The 23,347-nt window shown below is 45.6% G+C and overlaps 1 pseudogene; it reads left to right on the top strand.

The window, feature by feature from the left end:
- Positions 1–13,136: 13,136 nt before the first annotated feature.
- LOC141134003 (E3 ubiquitin-protein ligase TRIM39-like) lies at positions 13,137–17,029 on the top strand (annotated as a pseudogene).
- Positions 17,030–23,347: the final 6,318 nt, after the last annotated feature.

Here is a 23,347-nt window from a genome sequence, read left to right as displayed (position 1 = left end):
TAATGATAATGATCACTGATATAGATCATGTACCTATCTGAGTAATAAAACTTAATTTTTTTTTTATTATAAAAGTAAAAGAGGGCAACATAAAACTAATGCGATACTTTTTTTGATAAACAAACGCATAAATATCTGGTTCGATGGATTCAGTAGCAATGCTCAATGATTTCTCAAGGTGCTCCTCAGATATTTTGGTTCTAATTTTGCTCTTTGTGTGCTTCAGTTGCTCCCAGGTATAGGTGCTGCCGAAAACTGATATCAATAAGGTGTGATAGTGAAGAGTGGGATATTTTTTATTTGGGAAAATAAAAATGATAATTCCAGTAAAACACTGCCAAATATTAAAGTTTAGGCTCCACACTTTGGACATCAAAGTCACATGACAAGTCGTTCCTCGTGTTTTTCAATGATAATCATTCATATATGTGCTACTTAAAGTTGCAGCAACTTTAAAGTAGTTCATGCACTACTTTGGTCCGACTTCCATGCAACTTGAGGACCATAGACTTCAATGTTAACCCTCAAAAGTTGGATGAAAGTTGTATCTAAATGTTATACAATGCAACAGTTGTCCATTATCACTGGTCAAAGCCAAAGTTATATCCAGGGCGCACCCACCAAAATCAATATTCAACCCAGTACACAAAAAAGGTCCCTAAATACACACCTTTTTTTATCAGGTGGTGTATGCAGACCTCATCAAGATGTGCCAAACCAACCCGAACTCCAAGAAAATATCCAAGGCTGAAGGAACAGCACTAGACACTGGCCAACAATGAGGACATCATCGTCAAAGCTAAAGCCAAAGGTGGAGATATTGTAATTCAAAATAAAATGGAGTACATAACGGAATCCCTGAGACTGTTGTCAGATACCAACACTATTCTAAGTTAACTCAGGACCCTCTGCCCCGTTTCACTCAGGAAGCTTCCACATTCGCCAATAAAGCCCTCCAGGAAGAAATTATTTCCAGACCAGAGTTCTCTTTTCTCATTAAAAGTTTTTACAAAACTCTGTACTTTTACCACCTGCCGAAAATATATAAAGATATAAATAACCCACCAGGACGGCCCATCGTTGCTTCAATGGAAAGTGTCACCAGTGGCTTTTCCATGTATGTGGATCGCTTTTTACAACCTCTGCCACAGAATCTTCCAACACTCAACAGAGACGGTACACATCTACTGGACATGTTATCATTCTACTCCTGGGAACCCACGTACATATGGGCATCCCTGGATGTCACCTCCCCTTTACACATCCGTTCATCATGATGTAGGTCTGATGGCAGTAGAACACTTTCTATCCACTTATCAACCCACAACAAGCACACTTCGTACTTGAGGCAGCAACTTTTTGCCTCAAGCATAATTACTTTGAATTTGAAGATCAGTTCTATCTACAAACCCAAGGCACTGCCATGGGGGCAAACCTCCCCCCAAGCTATGCAAATCTAACGATGGGTTATTGGGAACTCCACCACATCACACACAACAATCCCTTTGCTGCCAACATAATTTTTTATGGGCGTTACATCGATGATGTTATAATCATCTGGGATGGCACCACAACAACTTGGGACTCTTTCACCTTTGTAGCGGACCCCGACAAACTGGCCTTTCTTGGATCTAGAACTCTACCACAGTGGCACACAAATAGATGCCACCAACTATGTGAAACCCACTGCAGGAAACTCATACATACACTACCAGAGTTGCCACCACCCCAGATGGAAGAACAATATCCCCAAGAGCCAGTTCCATAGGATCTAACGCAATTGTACCAGAGATGAGGATTACCAGACCCAAGGCCAACCCTTAACCCAAACATTTCTGGACAAGGGATACCCCCCAGCTCTCGTAGATGATGCTTTCCATCAGTATCAGGCTAAACCGACACCTAAACCCAACACACCAGAAGGGCTCCAGCCAACAAGGTTTACTACCCAGTTCCATGACCGCTACAGACAAATGGAAAAAATCATCAAGAACTGGCCCATCTTGTTGGAAGATCGTTTTCTGGGTTCCACCCTAACATCCAAACCCAAAGTTTCCTATCGCAAGGCCAAAAATGTCAAGAGCTGAATTGCGCCAAGTAAGGTCCGCAAACCCAAACCAGATCCCATCACCTACACCCCCCCTGATCCCACTAGTGGGCACATTTCAATGCAAGAAAAAATGATGCATGATGTCTAAATTTGTCCAGCATGGACAAAAAAGCTTCTCTACAAAAGGAAAAACTTACCCTATAAAAGAGTTTCCCAATTGCTCCAGTGATCATGTAGTATACTGTCTGACCTGTCCTTGTGGCTTCCTATATGTTGGCAGAACCATCCATCCACTGCATCAACGGTTTGGCAAGCACAGGTGGTTCATCGAACAGGGATGTGATGAGCACCATGTGCCAAGACATTTTTTGACTGAACATCAAAAGTCCACCAAAGGCCTGAAGGTGTGGGTCATAAAGGCCATCTCCGGAGGTTTGCCCGCTGTGGAGCTTTTTAAACGACTCTGCCAGCGGGAGACTTTCTGGATAAATTCCCTCTCGCCAGGGGGACTCAATGAGGAGTTAGACGCATACACCTTGTTATAACAGATCACACGCCCATTTCTTGTTTCTCCCTTCCCCTTCCCCCTGTCTCTCCCCCCCACAAACAGGTTTGTCTCTGCTCTACTGGTCTGAAGTGGTACAGTGTATATATAAATAATGTATGTGTGTATGTATATGCAGACATATATACATATTGCATGATCCATCGTTAGGTGCACCCCACTTGGTATCCACACCATGAGGGGACACACACACATCTATCTATCTATATCCCTTGTATACCAATTAGGGGGAACACAGCACCAACTTTCTTTATTCATTATTATTATTCTTTACACTACAGCCTGTTCCCCCTCCATCACCTCTTCATGTTTACATGCATACTAACCCCCCTTTTTTTTCTATTTTACTTGCCTGGCCCTTCATACATCGTTAACCTCCTTCAATAGGCGTCTATACATATAGAAGAGAATTATGCTTCAAATATTTCTATGTGTATCAGTTTTTAAATTTTTATTTAATTTTTTTGGTCAATCCGAGACTGTTTAACCCCTGCTTCATCTGGCCCTTTGCTATAATTTATTTTTCCCTTAATTGTTTACTGATTGGTCTGCTGGAAGTTCTAGTTCCACGGCCACACCCACACGCTCTCTGTGTGTGTAGAGATATATAGATATAGATATAATCTCTATTCTATCTCTCTCCTCCTTTAGAGGGCAACAGACCAATAGAAGGAGCAGCCAGCTCCAAGCGCGTAGCCTTTCACCACTGCAGCCCTGATTTGGACCTGGGCTGGAATCTTGTCAATCAGACGCCGGTGACATCACTTCCTGTTCCATGGTCCATGCTGGTCATTGTGGAGCTGCTTGGTTCCTTTGCTCCTGGAGAACCAGCCAGCTGCTCAATCCTTTCCAGCTATCCAGAACAGTGGGACCCACAGAGCCATGTGGAATGCCAGGACTGCACTTTACTTTGACGAGCATGCATCTTCTATCATCTTGTAAGTGTTTTAAATCTTGTCCTATTAAAGTCATCGTTTTAATACTACACTCAGGTCGGCGCCTCCTCCCTGTTTTTTCCTTACTTTAGGTTTAGAATGGCTTCTCTACCAGGAAACGCTCTGTGTAAGAAAGGAATCAGCCATAATAAACAATCACATTTTACCATTGAATGATTTTAAGATTTGGAGATTTGAGAGTTGTTTATTTGTATTCCTCTTTCTTGTTCCCAGCTTTAATTTGCATTTGTCTTGAAAAATGATTCTGTTGAGACAACACCTAAAGCTAACTAGTAGATGGTAGTGTCACATCTAGCATTACTTGCTATGGTACATGTACATTTCTGTATAATAAAACAATCTTATCGTGGAGTTCCACCCAAAAGTGCGGGTTTTCAAGCCGCGGCCGAAGACAGTGTGAACCCAGCCTTAAGCGGTTGTAAACCGCTGGATGTGTTTTTTTTTTTTTTTGTTTTTTTTTTTAACCTGCAAAGTAATGTCATAATGTGCTAGTATGCATTGCATACTTGCCCATTATATTAAACTTACCTTTAAAACAAAGCATTCTTGTGCCGAGATGTTTGTCATATGTATGGAATTCTGATGTAAGGCAGGAACTCTGGGGACCCTGATGTTAGGATGTAACTCTTGGAACCCATATTTAAGGAGGGGGGACTCTGGGGACCCTGACGTAAGGGGGTGACACTGGAGACCCTGGTGTAAAGGGAAACCGTGGGGGACTCTGGGCCCTGATATGAGGGGGACATTTGGGGATCCTAGTGAAAGGGGGGGCTCTGATGTTAATGAGGAACTCTGGGGACCCTGATGAAAGGGGAAGATTGTGATGTAAGAGGGAGGGAATCTAAGGACCCTGATTTAAGATGGGATGCTTGGCACCCTTATGTAAGATGGGGGGGAGACTCTAGGGACCCTGATCTAAAAGAGGATTCTGGGGCCCCAATTTATTGGGTGATTTATGGGGGAACTCTGGAGACCCTGATGTAAGTGTAGGGGGAAATGCTGGATAGCTTGATTTAAGGGGGTGATGCTGTAGACCCTGCTGTAAGGGGGGTACTTACATTCTGCACTCTGAGTTATGTATCCTAAACCCAACACTGACTGCAGCGCTCCCTAACCCTTGTGCTCTGCCTTAGACACTCCTGCACTATATACACAATACTGTACATTATATACTTCTCACCAAAGTGTTCATTGTTTCAACAGTTGCTGGTTGCTACCCTGTTTCCCCGAAAATAAGACCTAGCGTGATTGTCAGTGATGGCTGCAATATAAGCCCTACCCCCCCAAATAAGCCCTACCCTGTTTCCCCGAAAATAAGCCCTACCCTGAAAATAAGACCTACAAGGACTTTAACTAGGGCTTATTTGGGGGATAGCGCTTATATTGCAGCCATCACCGACAATCACGCTAGGTCTTATTTTCAGGGAAACAGGGTATGCAGTCCCTGACTATTTTAATGAAGTTCTTCTTTAAAGTAGGCTCATTTTATAGGTACAAGGAAGCCTGGGTGTGTGTATAATATGTATAATATATATTCTCTATCTCTCGTTTTTCAAGTGGCCCTGAACATCCTCTTCTGGGGTCCCTCTGCAGCTCCTCCCCACATCAGATAGCCCCCAAGGAGAAGTGCTCTCCCAGGGGGTTACCTTGGGGGCGCGCTCCCGAGTCCGGCATTTGCATCCATAGACACGAATGCTGGACTCGGCCCCACCCCCCGGTGCCTGTGTCATTGGATTTGATTGACAGCAGTGGGAGCCAATGGCTGCGCTGCTATCAATCTATCCAATCAAGAGCCAGGACCCCATGGAGGGACAGCGCGTCCCCGTGGAGAGAAATGCAGGGCTCAGGTAAGTAAAATGGGGGGGCTAGGGGGGCAGTCATTGCCAGGTGTTTTTTCACCTGAATGCATAGGATACATTCAGGTGAAAAAACACGAGGGTTTACAACCCCTTTTAAGCCTTTCCCACTGTTACACGCTTGGCCATGCCCACATTTTATCGTGCAACGCAGGTCTTATCCCTCCTCCAGTGTCCCTCATTCGGAAGTTAAAAAGTTTGGGAGGTATGTACTGGGAGTGCACCAAAGTAGTGCAGGAAACTTTTTCAAAGTTGCAGGGTCTTGAGTCACACAGGTTGGAACTGCAACCCTTGGACATAATGTGATTTCAATTGTCATGCGAATTCTAATGTGACTTAACCTTTTGCCATTTAAGCCCTCATGCACACAGGCTGTTAAAAAAACGTTATGAAAACGCCAGTATCTTTGCAGTGATTTTTTTTTTTTACTTTTTTTCAGCGTTTTTGCAATAGCGTTTTTAGCGTTTTTGAGTGTTTTTCAGCGTTAGCGTTTTTGAGCGTTTTTTTTTTTTTTTTTTTTCAAATTTTTTTTTTTTTTATGGATCAAAACGCTAAAAAACGTTGGTGAATGACGTTTTTGAGCGTTTTTCAGCGTTAGAGCGTTTTTACAGCTGAAAAACGTCTCTCAGAACCCACTGGTCCTGGGTTTTTTTTACAGCTTAAAAACGCCTATGCCACTTGCAGCTCAAAAACGCCTAGGTGGGCATGAAGCCATAGACTAACATAGACAGGCCTTTTTAAGCTGCAAAAAAAGCTCAAAAAAGCAGCTGTAAAAACGTCCGTGTGCATGAGGACTAAATGTGTCTTTGTTGTAATAAATATAGTACAAAGCTTAGTCACCCTGTTATCTTACTGGTTTCTGTGTTTTAAATTTCACTTATCTCTGCTGGGTTAGCCCCCCCCCCCCCCCATATCAAAATTTTTGAAAAAATCTTATGCAGTTTGTTAGATCTTTGTTAGATCAGGTTAGATAAACCATTGTTTGCGTTAGATCTTAAACAGAAGAAGCATTATTAACAGTTATTTGCTGGGGGGGCTAACCAGTCATCAGCCCCCCTTATCAAAAAATTGACCAAACAGTTAGCTATTTTGGAAGCTATTTGTTAGATCCGGTAAGATCAAGTGGTTTTAACGTTGAATCTCACATAATTAGAGACTTCTTAAGTGATTGAGGGGGGCTGGCCCCCCCCTTATCAAATTTTCTGGCCAAAAATCATTCAGGCTATAGATATTTGTTAGATCCGGTAAGATCAAGTGGTTTTAACGTTAGATCTCACATCATTTCAGATATATTCCACATAACAATAGAGATATTACGTAGTACATAAGGACAGGTTGGCCCCCCACATGCAATTTTCTGACCAAAAATCATTCAAGCTAATAGACATTCATTAGATCCGGTAAGATCAAGTGGTTTTAACATTAGATCTCACATAATTTCAGAGATATTCCATAAGAAATAGAGATATTAGGTGGTACAGAAGGTACATCCATCTTCAACCATCTCTGGATGGTCTCTGGAACCTTCTATGGTTCTTCAGTGGGTGCCTGTAGTCTCTCCTCACACCTCTGTTCACCTCCCTGCCTCATGGTGATCTCTCCTCAGACCAAAAAGCTTAAGTCTTTAGCTAGCCCCCCCTTCTTGCAAAGCAGGCTGGGCTTGGTAGTTCCACCCCCTGTAGAAATCAATGGGGCTGTATTGTGGGCCGTGGTCCTGCTTGATTGGTTCCCTCTCCCTGACAATAGGGACTCGAGGAGAGGGAGGGGGAGAAATCCCCCACAGGGACTGACAGGCGTGCTCTCACTCAGTGAGTGCCTGTGTCAGTGTCTATTCAGTCCTGCGGTCGCTGCCAGGAATGGCGGGAGGTGCGGGACCACGGGTGATAGAGTAGCCCCCGCTACACGCTCCCCCCACCAAAGAACCTTTTGGTCCGCCAAAGGAGGTAAAGAGTCTATGACCTGTTACATGCTTTTGATATACACACAGAAAAAAAAAAAAAACAGGTTAGTGTGCACCGGAAACCATACGATTTACATCTGCATAAAACCCTGGCAGAGGAACATCCCACTAATTAGCATAGGAGGGGAGGTTGTCCTGCCTACAGGCCACCTTTAACTGGAATGGCCCAGCTAGTTGTGCCAGGGGGTGAGTGTCAGAAACCAAGAAATCAGGCAGAGACAGAAGTACAGTTAAATCACACTTGTTTAATAATAATAATAAAAGTAAAAAGAACAAACAAGGTCAAAACATAGCCAAAGTTCAGTAACTGGAACGGATAGTCAGCCAAGCCAGAAGTCGGGGATCAATGTAGTGGAACAGCAAGCAGGATCTGGAGCCAGAAGGGATGTCGGCAAAGCAAGTCTTGAACAGGATCGCAGGAGATTGTTTCTGTGATGTTGACCAAGGTGAAGGCAGAGATCCTCTGGACTGGATGGCTTAAGTAGGCAGGACTGACGAGCAGGATATCAACAGCTGAGTAACTGTGGAGAGATAGGAGCTGGCAATTATCCGACAGCTCAGTGGCCAGCTCAGAGAAGGAAGGGCTGAGCCCAGCCCTGACAGTGAGTTGGGATTATCCACCACCAAATCTGCGGTGGAAGGGTCAGTTTCTTCAAGAGTCCTTTTTGCAATGAGAACGACCTCAGAGCTTTCACCCAAAGTATCATATGTTAGTCTTTTGGGCGGGTGAATAACCCTTCGCTCTCGCTGTTCTGGGGTTACAGGCACACTGGTCTCTTCTTCTTCCTGCATATCAGCTTCAGCTTCCTCAATGAAGGATGGAAAGTCTTAGGGGTCTGTTGTCAGCAGGGAAGACTGAGGGTCTTACAACTCTTCAAAAGGTGGACTTTGAGGTACAAACTCAGGAGCCTCTGGCCTGAGAGTCACCTCAGTCACCTTGGGAGGAGAAGAGGGGGGGTGGGGGGTGGCAGGCCCTGGCATTGGCCACAGACAATCTTTCTCTTAATCCTCACTGTTTTCATCTTCAGCAAGGGGTACAGAGTGAGATCTAGTCACTGGCCGGGATCTTTGAGAGGCCGTGGGTGTGGACTGTAAATCTGGCTGTGGTGGCACATGAACTGCTTCTGACAAAGGCAACAGATGATTGTGATGCCAAGTCTTCAGCAAGCCTGTGCTTCCCTCTGGTCGGATTTGATATACTGGGTGTCCTGGCAGATGCTTGCAAATGACATAGGGCTGCAACTTTCAGTGGTTAGCCAACTTGTGCTTTCCAGGGACACCCAGGTTTCTCAGCAGTACCTTGTCATCCGGCTGTAGGTCCTGCACTCCTACCCTGAGGTCAAAGTTTATTTTGTTTCTCTGTCCTTGGGCATATGAGGCAGCTTGAGCCTTATCATAGGTGGTTTTCAGATGTCTCTGCAGGCGATCCACATACCCTCTGTGGAAAGTTGCTAAAGTATGGTTGAGGGATGTGCCGAAGGCCAAGTCTACTGGCAGCCGGTCCTACGGTCCGAACATCAAACTATAGGGAGAAGTAACCTGTGGCATCATTGGCGATGCTGTTATAAGCATGCACAATAGCCACTATATGCTTGCTCCAGTGCTGCTTTTGTTCTGAACTTAGAGTTCCAAGCATATCCAGGAGGTTTTGGTTGAATCTCTCTAGTTGAGGATCTCCTTGAGGATGATACGTGGTGGTTTTAGACTTCCTGATGCCCAACAGGTCTGAAAGCCTCTTGATGAGACTACGCTTGAAATCTCTCCCCCGATCAGAGTGGATGCGTTGGGACAGACCATAGTGCTCAAAGAATTTCTCTGCGAAGATCTTGGCCACCATGGATGCTTGTTGGTCCCTCATGGAAAACACCTGGGCATACCGAGTGAAATGGTCAGTCACTACCAGGATATTTCCCTGCCCGCTCAGATCGGGCTCCAAGCACAAAATGTCAATGCACACCAGTTCCATGGATCCTTGAACAAAAAAGGAAAAGAGGGCACACCAGCCATGTGCATTATCTTTTGGATAAAAGTTTGCTGAAAATGATAAAAAGGAACTACTCACAAGCAATTGTAGAAGATGGCACAATGTAAAAGTACACCGACTAGCAGCATGCGATCTAGGATGAGCAGAACCTTCCAAAGGTCATAGAGGAACTCACAAGTGTCGCTACCAGCTGACACGTTTCGAAGGGAACATCCCTTCTTTCTCAGAGCTCGGCCGAGGCATTGGCTCTCCAAGGCCTTCAATGCCAAGCTACAGGGAGGGTCCTCCAACTGGTCCCTCCGCAGGTCTTTGACAGCTTGAGCAGACCTTCATCCCCGACTTGGGCGACATTGCAATAACATCTGGGGACACCAACGACTGACACTCCAACCTCTTCGGTCCTGGATCCTACTCCAGGTTGATGTTCTGCTTCTTGACATAAGGCTCGTTCCCTTCAGGTGTCAGCTGGGCCTATTCTTCTGGAGGGTCTCTGGAACAATGGGGCCTTCTTGACAAGCATCAGCGTCTTGTTTCCTGATCTCGGTCGATACTTCAGGCTGAAATTAAAGCCTGATAGAGCAGCCAACCATCTGTGACCCGTGGCGTCCAACTTGGTGGTAGTGAGGATGTAGGTGAGAGCATTGTCGTCGGTCTTGATCACGAACTCTGCTCCATACAGGTAATCCCTCGGCTTATCCACCACCGCCCACTTCAAGGCCAGGAACTCAAGTTTTGTGCATGGGATAGTTCTCGGTGGGGGCCAAGTTCCGACTCAAGTAGGCAACAGGCTGTAGATGGCAGTCATGCTCTTGATATAGCACCCCACCTAACTCATCTTGACTGGCGTGTAGCTCGTATGGCTTGGTTGGATCTGCATAGGCCACGACTGGAGCGGTTGTTAGGCTTCACTTCAGCTGCCTAAAACCTCTTCACACTTCAGAGTCCATTGTTCCTGAATGGACTCTCTGGGTTTTCTGGGCCCTCTAGCTGGTTTGATAGGCTTCGCCAGATCAGGGTCAGTGTCTTAGCGAATCCTTTGACAAATCTACTGTAATAAGAGCAGAAATGATCTAAGCACAGTCACGCTGGTAGGCCTCGGCCAGGAGGTCAGTGGCCACTTCAGCAGACACAATGTGACCAAGGTAGTTGACCGAGGGTTGATAAAACTGGCACTTTTCCAGAGACAGCTTCAGCCCCTTCACCATGGAGTCTCTTCAGGACCTTCTGCAGAGACTCTTCGTGCTCTTCCAGGGTCTTGCTGAAAACGATGTTGACGTCTAAGTACACCAACACCTCGATCAGTTTCATGTCACCCAAAGTCTTCTAGATTAGCCTTTGGAAGGTGGCTGGGGCACCAGACAGGCCTTGATGCATACGGTCAAATCCACAGATCCCCTGGGGGTAATGAAAATGGTCTTCTCTCAATCCTCAGGGTGCATGGGGATTTGGTAATACCCACTCTTCAAATCCAGCACGCTGAACCACTTCGCTCCTGACAGGCTCTGCAAGACATCTTCTATCCTTGGGGTGGTAAATTGGTCGGAAATGGTCCTTCAGTTCAGTGTATGGCAGTCAATACCCAGCCTCAGTGACCCATTCTTCTTCCGCACCACCACTATTGGGGAAGCGTATAGACTCTGGGACTCTCGGATGATACCTGCCCTCTTCAACTCTGCCAGTTGTTCATGCAGATCCTCCAAGTCCCCTAAAGGAATCCATCAAACTCTTTCCCTGAACAGCTTATGCACTCGAAGAGATGGATCCGGTATTGGGCGCTTTTTGCACACCCCACCTCAAATTCACTCTTGGAGAATGCAGCCTGCCATCTCAGGAGCTGAGTCTTGGCCCTTTCTTTCCATTCAGGCAAAAGGGGAGTATTTTTCGGATAGAGCTCCTCCACAGAGATGCCATCCTTTGCTCCCCCCCACCAAATCGGACAGCGGGACTGGGGTGGCCAGATTCACTTGTCCCAGCAACATCTGAGCCGGCATCTTCACTGGCGAGGCTGTTATGTTGCGGACACTAACCAAGATCTTCCTGTGACTTCTTTGCAACGCTTTGGTTGAAACCACCTCAGGAATTATCTCCACTCCCATGTCTTCTCTCTGTCCGTCTGATTCAAGGACATTGACAGGGCCTGCTTGCTTCCAATTTAGCTTGACAGATGCTCGTAAATAGGCCACTTTACCAGGCTGTAACACCTTCTCACACTGGTCCAAGTGCCAGATCTTTCCCTTCTGTTTTTGTACCAGGTGCTGGTAGGCTTGTCTCAGCACACTTGTAGTTGAAATGCCCGGCTCCAGAACAAGAGGTGTCAACAGCCTTCTGACGAGATCAGTATTGGTCCCTATGATGAGAGAACTCTTACTGGCTCCTGGTGGGCGAGGACAGACCACTGCCTGAAGTTCAAAAGTCTTGGCTTTCCCAGACATGGAGGGATCGAAGGTCAGCTTGACCAGTAGATAGCCATCATAGGGGAAGTTCTGAATCACAATGCCCCATATCTGCAGCTCTTCCAACTTCTGCAAAGGCAGGTGCTTGAGGTGCCTGTCGTAGAAGTCTCTGTAGAGAAGGGTCACTTAAGCTCCAGTATCCAGAAGGGCCTTGATGTAGACTCCCTTTACTTAGATGGAAACAGGAGACGGTCCCACCAGCTTGCCAGGGAGCATGGAGGAAGTGGTGGCCCTGGCCTGTTCGGTGGTTTGTATCCGTGCTCCTCTCTGCGTGGTTCTGATCGGGCTTAAGTCTGGCTAAGTTCTGGGAGTCTGGTGTGCATTGACTCTCCAACAACAGGCTGGATTTGTGAAAAGAAACGGGACACTGGGTTGCTTGGAGGCAACAACGGGGGGCCCTCTGCAAGGGTTTGGACTTTCGCTGCTGTCCTCCTTCGTGTCATTGGTTTTGAGCCAGCTACCGTAGATGGGCACCCGGTTGGCTCCTTCACCAGAGCCCTCCGAAGTTTCCCTCTGGCTTCTGGCACTGTGCTTCAGGCAGTGAAGGCAGGGCTTGGATACACCTGTCGATTTAATGTCCCACATAATTTCAGCATACCTCGGTATGCTCAATGGCACTCCTCACTGGTACACGTGAAAATGCTCATCACCGGCTCCGATATATACGCTAGTATGGATATACGTGCATCGCTACCAAATATCCATAATATCCTGTAATTATGGATAATCAAACATTAAAATCACTTGATCTTACCGGATCTAATAAATATCAATTAGCCAGGGTGATTTTTTTTTTTTTTTTTTTTTTTTTTTTTGCCAGAAAATTTGATGAGGGGCCAGCCCCCTCATTAATCACTTAAGTCTCTAATTATGTGAGATCTAATCTCATCCTTATGTACTACCACCTAATATCTCTAATGTTAAAACCACTTGATCTTACCGGATCTAACGAATATCTATAAGCCTAGATTATTTTTGGCCAGAAAATTGCATGTGGGGGGGCTAACCCGTCCATATGTACCACCTAATATCTCTATTTTGATGTGGAATATCTTTGAAATGATGTGAGATCTAACTTTAAAACCACTTGATCTTAGTGGATCTAACAAATAGCTTCCAAAATAGCTAACTGGTCAATTTTTTCATAAGGGGGGCTGATGACGGGCTAGCCCCCCCAGCAACTGTTAATATTGCTTCTTCTGTGTGAGATCTAACGCAAACAAAGGTTGATCTAACAAACTGCATAAGATTTTTTCAAAAATTTTGATATGGGGGGGGGCACGCTAACTCGGCAGAGGTTAATTTCTTTGCTATGCTCTCAGCCATAGCATCTGCAGATGTGAGAAAGGAGCTGCTGAACTGTTCTGTCTGAACATTTATACGGATCCTGTAACCCTGAGATGTGAAACAAAATTATATGCAAAACCCTGCGAGCCACTTACGGATAAATGCCTACAGAATGATAAGTGAACAGTGGAGACCAGCTGCAAACACTCAGTCACGTTCCATATTCGTGCAAAGTATTAAAGATAAAAGCAATGTGTCTGCGCTAGAAAAAATCGCTACACTCAAAGTGCAGTAATAATATAAACAACATAGATGTTGATATAAATGTGCATGCGTGAAAATACCCCTAAGTGCTGAAGTATAAAGTGCACAATGCTATGTAAAACACAGAATGTGAGTGATCAAACAAAACAACATATCAATTAAAATATCAAAATAAAATACAAGAGAATATAACAAATAGTGAATAAATGAAATCCAAAACCGTGTATATCCAATGATATAAAAGTGCCCAAATAAATTAGTCCAAAGATTTGGTGAATTTCACATATCCTATCTTCCAAAATGTGCCACCAAGAAACATGCTGTGGTGTCTTCCAGCCGCCCCCACAGGTGTATATGCTCACCTTCCTATGTGTGACACAGCGATTAAACTATGTCAAACAAAGCCTTGGAGCCACTCCTGTGCTCATTAGGAACCAGCTGTGCAAACTTCCAATGTTCTCAAATGGAGATGGTTTATGCAAGAGAAAAAAACTCCATAGCGCAATATGTAGGTATAAAGGATTTTAATCAAATAAATAACTCCCCTAGCTGGGGTACTCACATATTGTGGGTGCGTGAGTGCACCATCCTTAACAAGCATAAAACGGTCAATCTCTCGGTGTGGCGTGCGGTGTGGCGTATGTAACGAAACAACTCCTTCTCTCTCTCTGCTGACAGCTCCGTCCAGGCCCCTCCCCTACGCGTGTTCGGCACCGGGACCACGTGCCTTCTTCAGGGGGAATTCCCCCTGAAGAAGGCACGTGGTCCCGGTGCCGAACACGCGTAGGGGAGGGGCCTGGACGGAGCTGTCAGCAGAGAGAGAGAAGGAGTTTTTTCGTTACATACGCCACACCGCACGCCACACCGAGAGATTGACCGTTTTATGCTTGTTAAGGATGGTGCACTCACGCACCCACAATATGTGAGTACCCCAGCTAGGGGAGTTATTTATTTGATTAAAATCCTTTATACCTACATATTGCGCTATGGAGTTTTTTTCTCTTGCATAAACCATCTCCATTTGAGAACATTGGAAGTTTGCACAGCTGGTTCCTAATGAGCACAGGAGTGGCTCCAAGGCTTTGTTTGACATAGTTTAATCGCTGTGTCACACATAGGAAGGTGAGCATATACACCTGTGGGGGCGGCTGGAAGACACCACAGCATGTTTCTTGGTGGCACATTTTGGAAGATAGGATATGTGAAATTCACCAAATCTTTGGACTAATTTATTTGGGCACTTTTATATCATTGGATATACACGGTTTTGGATTTCATTTATTCACTATTTGTTATATTCTCTTGTATCTTATTTTGATATTTTAATTGATATGTTGTTTTGTTTGATCACTCACATTCTGTGTTTTACATAGCATTGTGCACTTTATACTTCAGCACTTAGGGGTATTTTCACGCATGCACATTTATATCAACATCTATGTTGTTTATATTATTACTGCACTTTGAGTGTAGCGATTTTTTTCTAGCGCAGACACATTGCTTTTATCTTTAACCCTGAGATGTGGACACAACTTCTGCCGGGTCTGTATTGATCGGGTGTTGGATACACAGGATGGATCTGGAGTTTATTTCTGTCCTGAATGCCAAGCAGAGTCTGTGGAGCGGCCTGTACTGATAAGGAACATAACTCTGTGTAACATCACAGAGAGTTTCCTCTTTACTCAGCCAACTCAGGATGAGACTGGAGTCTTCTGTACTTGCTGTGTGGACTTTCCTGTACCAGCTGTTAAATCCTGTCTTCATTGTGAAGATTCTCTGTGTGATAAACACCTGATGGTCCACGGCAAGGCACCAGAACATGTCATGACTGAACCCACCACCTCTCTGGGGAACAGGAAATGCTCCATCCATAGGGAGCTCTTGAAGTAGTATTGCATTGAGGACTCCCTCTGTGTCTGTGTTTCCTGTAGCTTGGCTGGAGAACATCGGGGACATCAGGTGGAGATGCTGGATAAGGCCTCTGAAAAGAAGAGACTGAGAAATGTTCTGCAGGAGTTGATCACCAAGAGAGGAGACTGAGAGAAGAGTCCGGAGTCTACAGGAACGCTGGGAAAAAGTACAAGAAAATGCAGCTGGTGAAGCAGAGAGATTTAGCGCCTTGCTCACTGACCTTAGGAGGAAGCTGGAAGACCTGGAGAGGAAGGTCCTGAGTGAAATGTCCAGGGAGGAAAAGAAGCTTTCACTGTCCATCTCTGATATGATCCAGCATCTGAAAATATAAGAGGGATGAACTGTCCAGGAAGATTCATCACATTGAGGAGATGTGTAACATGGCTGATCCACTGACTGTCTTACAGGAATCAGATCTAGGAGAAGAAGAGGAAGCCGATTAATGAGGACAGAGAGATATGACAAGCAGATCTATGAAGGAGGTCCTCTGGATGTGGGTTTGATTTTGAAGACATTACACACATTATCCCAGATTGTAGGAAATTTAAATATAAAGGTCTATGTACCAAAACCTGCAGATATAATACTAGATATATTTAGATTATTATGAGCTGTGTTTATATCAGATGACAGGAAAACTGCATCCTGGTCAGAAACAAATCAGAATCGCCCAAAAACACCAGAGAGAGATTTCAGGATTGGAATAATGTATTAAGCAGCAGGGGTTTTATATCAGGGCGGTATTACTGGGACACTGATTGCAGCAAAGAAGCATGGTGGAGGATAGGGATGTGTTATCCCAGTATAGAGGGAGAAGGTGATCAGTCACGTATTGGTGAAAACAACTAGTTTATATAGTTAGTCATGTTGAAAAAAGACATAAATCCATCCAGTTCAACCTTAAAAACAATAAATAAATAAAATAAAAATATCATACAATCCAAATACCCAATTTTATACCCTCAGTTGATCCAGAGGAAGGCAAAAAATCCCAGCAGGGCAGGCTCCAATTTGCTAGGAGCCTGCCCTGCTGGAGCCTGCCCCCCAAGGGGCAATCGGATTTTCCCTGGATCAACTTTACCTATAAAATGTTAGTACCCAGTTGTATTATGTACAACAAGTCTTGGGGCTTGCGTTGGGAAAAGAATACATTAGCAGTAATACATGACAGTAAAGAGATCCAATTACCTCCTAAGGATTTCAGTAAACAAGTCAGGATCTCTCTGGATTATGAAGCTGGACAGCTGTCCTTTTATGAGCTCTCTCAGCCAATCAGACTCCTCCACACCTTCACCGCCACCTTCACAGAGCCCCTCCATGCTGTGTTATGTGTGTACTGGAGAAAGGTGAACAATGTGTGTGTAGACAGTTGGGTGAGAATTCTAAATAGCCAGAAAAATCAGATGTAAGAAATCTGTATGTTAGTAACATCACAGATTGGTGATCCTGACTCGCTATCTCAGATATTGATCAGATCAAAGTTTCGAAATGTATCTACTAATCCTTTTATATCCTCTTTTCATTGCTTAGAAACACATTCATTTGGTTTTCATTTAGAGTGTAAAGAATGCTGAGCTTTTAAATAAGCCCAGCACTACCTCTTTCTAGATCCATACGGGTCCCTAGCACAGCTTTTCACAACCTTTTCACTTTGGGGAAATCTTGAAATTTTAAGTTTTCAAGGGAACCCTGCAAAAACTTTAGAGTGACCATAAAGTTGCAGATATAATTTAAAAAAAAAAAAAATATATATATATATTATTATAAAATGGACTATGATGGGGCCCTATCACACTGATCAGTTTGGTGTTTAACAACTTCAATACAGGGCACTTAGACACCTTCCTGCCCAGACCAATTTTCAGCTTTCAGTGCTGTCGCAGTTTGAATGATAATTGCGCGGTCATAAAACACTGTACTAAAACTAAATTTTTTATCATTTTGTTCCCACAAATAGAGCTTTCTTTTGGTGGTATTTGATCACCTCTGCGGTTTTTATTTTTTGCGAAACAAATAAAAAAATACCGAAAACTTTGAAAAAAATAAGTTTTGCTTTTGTTATAAAATTTTGTAAATAAGTAAGTTCTGTTTCACTGATGGGCACTGATAAGGTGGCACTGACGATGGGCACTGGTAGGTGGCACTGGTGGGCACTGATAGGCGAAACTGGGCACCGAAAGGCTGCAAAGATGGGTTCTTATGGGTGGCACTGATAGGCAGCACTGTTGGGCACTGGGCATTGATACGTTGCACTGATACGCGGCACTGATAGGCATCCCTGGTGGCACTGGCAGTGGTAGGCATTTGAGTGGGCACTGATTGGCAGCTGCCTGGGCACAGATTGGTATTTCCCTGGGGGTCTAGGGGGGGCATACCTGGTGGTCTAGTGTGGAAGGCCATCCTAGTGGTCCTGGGCGGCATGATGGTGGTCCTGGGTGGGATCCGAGGGGGGCTGTGCTGATAAACAATCAGCACAGACACCCCCCCCCGGTCAGGAAAGCAGCCGATCCTCTACTTGTGTCTGTCAGACACGGCTGATCACGTGGTAAAGTCTCCGTCAGTTCTCTTTACCTAAATCGGAGTTGCGGTGTGTCAGACTGACACAACGCAACAACGATCGCCGCGGCGCGCACCGGCTTAATATCCTGAGGACGTCATATGATGCCCAGTCAGGATATTGAAACCACTTTGCCGCCGTCATTCTGCTATATGGCGGGCGGCAAGTGGTTAACCACCTGAGATCCATGCTATAGCCGTATGACGGCTACAGTACGGACCTGCTTTGCCGGGACGACGTCTATTGACGTCCCGTGCCTGACCGGCCTGCGCACCCCCTGCAGGGCGCGCGCGGCGCGCTCTGATCAGTGAGTCTGAGACTCGCTGGATTACAGATTGGAGTAAGTGGTCGATCCCGACCCCTTACCACTTGATCAGCTGTCAGCCAATGACAGCTGATCATGTGATTTCAACAGAGCCGGTAATCGGCTATTTTTTCTGCTCGCGCTGACAGCGTGAGGAGAAAAAAAAAAGCCGATCACCGGCGGCTGTGAGAGGGACATCGGTCCCGATCACGGCAAGCTGCCGCCAAACCATCAGTGCCCACCTGTGCCCCCTGCCAGTGCCACCTAGCAATAGGCAACAGTGCTGCCTACCAGTGCCCATCAGTGTCACCTATCAGTGGTACCCATCCGTGCCACCCATCAGAGCCCATCAGTGCCACCTTATCTGTGCCCATCAGTGCAGCCTATCAGTGCCCACCAGTGTTGCCTCATCAGCGCATATCAATGAAGGAGAAAAATTACCTGTTTGCAAAATTTTATAACAAACTATTACACATGATTTTTTTTTTTTTTTTTTTTTTTACAAAATTTTCCATTTTTTTTTGTTTAGCAAAAAATAAAAATCCCAGCTGTGATTAAATACCACCAAAAGAAAGCTCTATTTGTGTGAAAAAAATTGATAAAAATTTCATTTGGGTACAATGTTGTATGACCGCGCAATTGTCATTCAAAGTGTGTCAGCACTGAAAGCTGAAAATTGGTCTGGGCAGGAAGGGGGTTTAAGTGCCCGGTAAGCAAGTGGTTAAAAAACAGAACAAAACTGCATGAAAAATGTATCCATTTAAATCCATGACTCTTCACGCCAATATGTGGTGCGTTTTAAAAGTGCTGCATTTTTGCTGCATGTTTACCTTTTTTCTGACACTTGTTTACAAGTAAAAGACTGTGTATTGTTTTTGCTAGAAAATTACTTAGAACCCCCAAAGTGCACCAAAAACACACCTCCCCATTTAAATGAATGGAAAATGCATCAAAAACGCACTCGTGGCGCATTTTGTTAGTGCATGTCCAAGTTTTACAGGTACATACTGGTAGACCGGAATCCAGAAAATGCACCAAAAAAGGGTCGCTGGTTCGAATCCCAGCCACGACACTACCTGCCTGGAGTTTGCATGTTCTCCCTGTGCCTGCGTGGGTTTCCTCCGGATACTCCGGTTTCCTCCCACACTCCAAAGACATGCTGGTAGGTTAATTGGCTTCTGTGCAAAATTGGCCCTGGTATATGGGTGTGAGTTGGGGACCTTGGATTGTGGGCTCCTTGAGGGCAGGGACCGATGTGAGTGTGCGATGTATGTGTGGAGCACTGCGTAAATTGACGGCGCTATATGGGTACCTTTTTTAGAATAAATAATGAGACTTAATGTACAGGGATAGGGACAATTGTAGACACACACCCACACGCACTCAGGTTGAACTGGATGGACTGGTGTCTTTATTCAACCTTACCAGCTATGTAGCTATGTAGCTATGTTATGTAACTCTGGTTTTCCTGAAGAAAACTTCTCTGACGTAGCATGTTCTAGGAATTTTAGCCAGACTTTGTTCATGATGCTCGTCTATGCTTCTCCCTCTCATGAGGGTATCTACCACTCTCGAAGAGCAACCTAAATCCACAAACCTTCCCCTCTTAAAATCCAGGCCACTAACTTAAGCTTCCCTGGAATCGGAGAGCTGGACCATGTGCCACTGTCTGGCAACTGAGAAGATTTTGAACTATGTTACTCTGAGATATAAATAGTTTGGTCCATGCACACTGTTGAAGAAAAGCCCCTCTGGAAAGGGTGCCTTCTCCACTCAGACACTCAATACAAGGACAGGCGAGACTATAGTCCCGATAATCATTAGGCGTGCAGGCGCTAACTGGTGAGGAATGCCAGGACAATTCAGTACCTTACCACCGGTATGTTCTCCAGTAGCAGAGAAAGGTATACTTTAGACCATGATTATTTGGGCTTCTAAAAACAGAAGTACTGCGTAGGGGTCAAATGAACCTGTTCTTTATTCGCCAACCAGTGGAACACCTGTCCGAAGACCTCATCTGCTGTGATTGGAATTCTCACCCCCCCTGTCGCTAGAGAAAGGAGCTTTTAGCAAGATCTGAGATGAGAAAGATGGCTGACCTTTTAAATATGGCCTAAAGGCTGGGTTCACACTATTGCGAAAGTTCGGACTGAAATCGGACCTGAAATTGTGACGCACTGGACCCCTGCTGTGTTGTCGCCCAGTGTGGCAGTGTGAACCCAGCCTGAGGGCCCAATTATCCAAGACCAAGGTGGTACCCATTTCAAAAAGAGGAGCAACCAAGCTCCCTAAGACATGTATGGGTGATACAATTGCCAAAATATCAGAAACATCCTTGCATGGAGCTCTTTGTCGACTTCTGGATGATGTGTTGGCTTTCCAGTTTTTCCTGGACTTCCAGCCAGGACTGTAGAGGCTAACCTCCAGTGGAAACTGACTCTTGCACGGCAGTCTCCTCTGACTCAGACATTTTTATCTTTCTTTATCGTACATCACGGGACACAGCGTACCATAATAATGACTATGTGGGTTATACGCTTACCTTTAGGTGATTGGACACTGGCAACCAATAGTAAGACAGTTCCTCCCATATAACCCCTCCTATACCGGAAGTACCTCAGTTTTTTTTCGCCAGTGTCTTGAAGGTGATGGTCATGGCTGTTGAAGCTCTTCAAATTTCTTCAAAGAAATGTCCCACTGAGGACGTTATATTCAGATCCATTCGGATGGCATAACAAAGCTAAAGTGGATGGTACCCGAACCTCGGTTCAAGAACGAGGTGTTGCTTGTAATGTGTCCTATATAGGCGCTGGACCCTTGTTAAGTTGGTATTCCTGGTCAATCTTGCCCAAGGTAAACCAGAAAGGGTGCTTTACAGGTCCAGGGGTGTGAACCCCAATATATGGGGGACCCGGTCCCTGAAGGTCCTTAGAGGCGCTACCCACCGTGATGGGGGAAGATTAGGCCTGGTAAGACAGGCCCTGCTGCTTGGGATGGGGAGTACTCCCGTTGGGACTTTATATTTATATATGTATATCCCTTTGTAACTGCTGGTATAAACCTAGAACCTGTGTCTAAGATTAGAGGCCGGTTTTGGCGTGTGTATGCGTCCCTGGTGTGCGTCGCTGCTGAGTGCATCACAGGTGTGCCGCGTGCTTCAGGACGGCGCATGCGCCGTGCAGTAGGTGTGCCGCCGATCGCTGATGCGCGTGCTCTCTCAAGCTAGTGCTTATAGGCATGGAGCTCCTGGCATGCGAGTGGACAAACAGAGCGATTGTTGGGCACGTGAGTCTGGTGGTCTTGGACACAGTGGTGACAGGTTAAGGGCTGGTTATAGTTTGTGGGGAGTACTCCCTTTTTTTTTATTCCTTGTGTGTAAGCAATGTCTTCCAGAAAACGAGGTATAGGGAACAAGGCAAGCACAGGGGTAAGAGTCCCTCCGCAAAAAGTAGACCAACCCCATGCTGATGCAGCCTCAGTTTCTCCTGAAAGACCTACGGCATCTGGCCTGGCTGAGCCATTGCACTTGTCAGGCATAGTGGCCACTACCAATGTACCTGCCTCGGCTTATGTTACAAAGGAGGATTTGGCATCTGCCTTAGCGGGCCTTGAGGGCAAAATAGCTGGCATGATTGCCTCTGTAACACAGGGGGGGGAGGAAGCGTAATAGATCTCCCTCCCCTGAGCCTGGGCCAAGTGGAGAGTAACTAGAGCACCAGGACTCTTCTAGCCAGATGGGTCCAGGTGATCTGGAACCAGAATGGGCAGAGGATTTGGAAGAAGTGGTCATAAAGGACCGAGAGGAAGGAGAGGCTGAAGAATCCTTGGGTGAAGACTCTGGCTCTGAAGAGCCAATTTCAGCCTCCCATTCCCAAAAATTGTTTATCCAATCTCTAATGGAGATGGTACGAATTGGGTTTAAGTTACCCCCGGTTCAGGAGTCTGCACTCTCCTGTTCTACTTTCGGATCTTTGCGACCTCAGCAAATTTCCCAAGCGTTCCCTTTGCATCCGTTACTGGAGCAGGTGGTTTACGCGGACTGGGAGCACCCTGACAGGATATACTTACCTCCAAAAAGGTTTTCTGTCTTATATCCTATGGAGGAGAAGTTCAGGAAAAAATGGAGCACACCCTTGGTGGACGCTGCCATATCTTCTGTGAATAAAAGTTTAACCTGTCCAGTGGATAATGCCCAGGTATTCAAGGATCCGGCTGATAAAAAGCTAGAGTCCTTATTAAAGGCCTCCTTTTCGGTGGCTGGTACAGCAGTTCAGCCAGCAGTTGCAGCTATTGGGATTTGCCAATCCCTAAAGGATCGCTTTAAGAAGTTGGTAAAGAACATAACTCCTCAGCAGATTCCTCCTGGCAAGGTATCAGAGATCCCTCATGCCTTATGTTTTGCGGTAGACGCATTGAAAGACTCAATCCAACAAATGTCTCGTTTTGCGTTACTGTCAGTTCATATGTGCAGAGTATTGTGGCTAAAGAACTGGTCTGCTGAGACTCCATGTAAAAGGCTACTCGCAGCTTTTCCATTTCATGGAGAGCGCCTGGGCCCCAAAAACACCCAAGCCCAACTCCAAGTCTACCTTGTGAGGGGGCGCCCCCGCTCTCATGAATGGGGGGCAGGCTTCGGCTGTTTGGGGAGGCCTGGGAAGAACTGGTTCAAGACAGATGAGTCATTTCCACTGTAAAATACGGTTACAGAATAGAGTTCCGGGAGATTCCCCCCCCCCCCCGAACCGGTTTCTGTACTTAAGGGTCCCGTCGGATCCAGAGAAAAGAAGATGCCTATTCCTAGCTTTACACCATCTGCTGACGCAGGGGGTAATTGTAAAGGTTCCGCACGAGGAAAGATTCAAGGGGTTTTACTCAAACCTATTCACCGTGCCAAAACCAAATGGGGAAGTAAGGCCCATTTTTGGACCTCAAGGCTCTCAACTTCTTTGTAGATGTCCGATCCTTCTGCATGGAGTCGGTTCGTTCAATAATAAAGTCTCTGAGAAAGGGAGACTATTTAGCGTCCATAGATATCAAGGACGTGTACCTTAATGTGCCGATATTTGGTCCACATTAGAGGTTCTTACGTTTCGCTGTAGAGGGCAGTCATTTCCAATTTGTGCCACTACCTTTCGGTTTGGCCACGGCCCCGGCCCCCAGGGTCTTCACAAAGATTTTGGCCCCAGTATTGGCCTCCCTA

The sequence above is a fragment of the Aquarana catesbeiana genome, linkage group LG03 (assembly GCF_042186555.1).
Source record: "Aquarana catesbeiana isolate 2022-GZ linkage group LG03, ASM4218655v1, whole genome shotgun sequence".
NCBI classification, from domain to species: Eukaryota; Metazoa; Chordata; class Amphibia; order Anura; family Ranidae; genus Aquarana; species Aquarana catesbeiana.
This window is presented reverse-complemented; position numbering and strand designations above follow the sequence as displayed.